Source organism: Elephantulus edwardii, unplaced genomic scaffold, assembly GCF_000299155.1.
Source record: "Elephantulus edwardii isolate Elephantulus edwardi_28Jun2011 unplaced genomic scaffold, EleEdw1.0 scaffold00096, whole genome shotgun sequence".
Lineage (NCBI taxonomy): Eukaryota > Metazoa > Chordata > Mammalia > Macroscelidea > Macroscelididae > Elephantulus > Elephantulus edwardii.
In genome coordinates this window covers 82,268-85,727 of record NW_006399846.1, presented here as the reverse complement: position 1 = coordinate 85,727, position 3,460 = coordinate 82,268, and the positions used below count along the sequence as shown (strand labels likewise).

The window sequence follows — 3,460 nt, the reverse complement described above, 5'->3', positions numbered from 1 at the left end:
AAAACCAATGGTAATTAAGGAAGAGGTTCAAGTTACACTCAAGACTTTGGCAAAAAATAAGGCCATAAAAAAAAAAAAGAAATTCCCATATTAGAACCTTTTCCAAAACCAGAAACTTTATGCACCAATGAGCTACAAGGTCAATTCATCTCACCCCAACCCCCAATGTTACTCTCCATGCTGAGTAGCTTGGTATGCAATAAACTTTGAGAAATGTTAAAAAAAATGTAAATTGAGATATTTCAACAAGACATTTAAAAGATGCCTTTCGGTGCCAGCAGTGGAGCCAGCTGCGCCTACCTTCCCGGGCTTCACGCAACCACTCCGGCCACCATGACGGAACAGGCCGACTTGTTCGCCGAGGATTTCCAGTCTAGTGGCATCGCCACCTCCATCTCTAAGACGGCCATGGCCCTGATTCAGGGAGTCAAGTGGCTGCCGCAGGTCCAGCAGTCCAGCAAGCAGATCGCCGGCGACAAGCAGTCCAAGGACATCGAGGACTGCGTGGTGCGCATCCCCAGGCAGCAAGGAGCTGTCCTTCCAGAAGGGCTAGCTGGCCAACGTCATCCACTACCTCCCCACCCAGGCCCTTACTTCGCCTTCAAGGACAAGCACAAGCCGGTGTTCCTGGGCGGGGTGGACAAGCACAACCAGTTCTGGCCCTACTTCGCTGCAGCCTGGCCTCGGAGGAGTGGCCACCTCCCTGTGCTTCTACCCGCGGGACTTCGTCCGGACCCGCCGCCGACGTGGGCAAGTCAGGCACAGAGCGCGAGTTTACCGGCCTGGGAGGCCGCCTGGTGAAGATGAGCAAGTCTGAGAGCATCCGCGGCCTCTCCCAGGGCTTCAGCGCGTCCGTGCAGGGCATCTTCATTGACCACGACACGGCCACAGGCCTGCTCCCAAACCCCAAGAACACGCACATGGTGGTGAGCTGGATGAGTGCGCAGACGGTCACTGCGCTGGCCGGAGTGGTGTCCACCTACACCGTGCGGAGAAGGATGGTGATGCAGTCTGGCCAGAAAGGAGCGGACATCATGTACACGGGGACAGTTGGCGCAAGACCTTGAAGGACAAGGGAGGCCAGGCCTTTTCGAGGGCGCCTGGTCCAATGTGCTGCGTGGCATGGCCGGGGCCTTTATGCTGGTCATTTACGATGAGCTCAAGAAAGTCATTTAGGGCCTCCGCTGACTGATGCCCCCTCTCCCTCTGTGTGAACCACCCCCACCTTCTATGTGGACCACAGAACTCCCCCCATCTGTCAAGACCACCGGGGCCGGGGCTTGACCACTTTGGACCACTGTCCACTCGTACCGCACCGCATCACGCATCCACTAGTGGACGGTGCCTGGGGACCTCAGTCCAGAGTGCGCACGGCGTGCCTCCCCGTGTGTCCAGTATTTATTTACAGAATCACGACTCCTCCCGCTCACCTGTGCATGACTGTCTGTGTTAGCACCCCCTCTGCCAGGCCAGCCCCCCATTATGTCAGGCACCAGCCAGACAATAAACAGGAAGTGCCAGTTGGGGGTAGTGGTGAGGGGAAAGACATTTAAAAGACAACAAACTACCTCATGGGTGGGGGGGGGAAGACTCAATAAATGTAGAAATTCTTGAACAATAGTCTTAATATGACACACAATCAAAATCTTGCTGAAGATTATTTAAAAAATAGCTGGAACTGTACTTCAGCAGGAAACTACCAGATATTCAAGCTGGATTTAAAAGAGGCGGTAACACCAGGGATATCATTGCTGATGTCAGATGGATCTTGGCTAAAAGCAGAAATTATCATAAATATATTTATATGTGTTTTACTGACTATACTTAAGCATTTGATCATGTGGATCATAACAAATTATGGCTAACACTGAGAAGAATGAGAATTGCAGAACATTTAATTGTGCTCATGCAAGGCTTGTTCATGCACAAAGAAGCTATTATCCAAACAGAACAAGAGACTACTCGAAGGTTTAAAATCAGAAAAGGTATGTGTCAGGGATGTATGCTTTTTCCATACCTATTAAATTTATATACTGAGCAAATCAATTGAGATGATAGATAGATACATAGATAGAGAGATAGATGATAGATATAAAAAATGTCCTATCAGGTTGGAAGAAAACTCATCATAGTTGCTGCCACAGCCACTGATTTATTTATTTTTTTAGGTGTGTGGATCACAACAAATTGTGGCTAATACTGAGAAGAGTGGGGACCCCAGAACACTTGACTATGCTCGTGCAAAACCTATACCCAGACCAGGAAGCAGTACTCAGAATAGAGCAAGAAAACACTGCTTGGTTCAAAATCAAGAGAGGCATGTATCAGGATAAGAGATGCGTCCTATCTCCATACCTTTTCAATCTATTTGCAGAACAGATCATTTGGTAGGCTGGGCTTTATGAGGAGGAATTGGTGGAAGACTCATTAACAACCTACATTATACAGATGACACAACCTTGCTTGCTGAAACTGAGGAAGACCTGATGTGCTTGCTGCAGCTCAAGAATATAGTCTTTAATATGGATTAAAGCTCAACATCAAGAAGACAAAAATTCTTACCAGTGGGCCAATTGGCAGCACCTTGATAGATGGAGAAGAGATTGAGGTAATTAACTATTATAGCTTACTTGGCTCCACAATTAATACTTTTTGTGCCAGCAGTCAAGAAATCAAAAAACAAATTGCACTGGGAAAATCTTGTCAGGGACCTCTCCAGAGTACTGAGAAGCAACAATTTCAGTCTAGAGACTAAGGTGCACCTGATCCAGGCCATGGTCTTCCCAATTACTTGCCATGCTTCAGAGAGCTGAGCAATGACTAAGGATGACAGAAGAATTGATGCCTTTGAGTTGTGATGCTGGAGTCTTGAACATACCATGAACCACCAAGAAAATAAATGGCTCTGTCTTGGAGAGGGCGAAATCAAGTTTCGCCTTGGAGGTTAGGATTTTGAAGCTCCATCTCACATATTTTGGGCATGTGGCCAGGAGAAAGTAGTCCTTGGAGTACATCATGTTTGGAAGGGTGGAAAGACAGTGCAAGAGAGGAAGACCCCAGATGAGATGAATAGAGTAGCATCTCCATTTTCTAGTATTAAATGTTGTCTCTCTGCCCAAATGCTAGTATTACCATAACAAAATATACCAAAAGTGACTGGTTTAGAAGAGTAGGTATTACTTGTCCCACAGTTTAGGAAGCTAGAACTCCAAATCAGGGCATTTGAAAGGGAAGAGCCTTCACTGTTGATATCTCTGGAATTCCTTAAAGTTCCTTGGCAATCATCATTGTCTGTTCTCTGCCCCTATGTGTCTTTGTGTCTATTCTCTTTTTGTAATTGGGAAGTGATCAGGTTTAGTATTCTTCCTACTGTTATGGCCTCATTATCATTATTGAAGAAGAACTTTATTTCCATATAAGATCATATCCATAGGTTCAGAATCCGTGATTTCCAATACAG

At 46.6% G+C, this 3,460-nt stretch overlaps 1 pseudogene; it reads left to right on the top strand.

The window, feature by feature from the left end:
* Positions 1-330: 330 nt before the first annotated feature.
* LOC102877019 lies at positions 331-1,176 on the top strand (annotated as a pseudogene).
* The last annotated feature ends 2,284 nt before the right edge of the window (positions 1,177-3,460 follow it).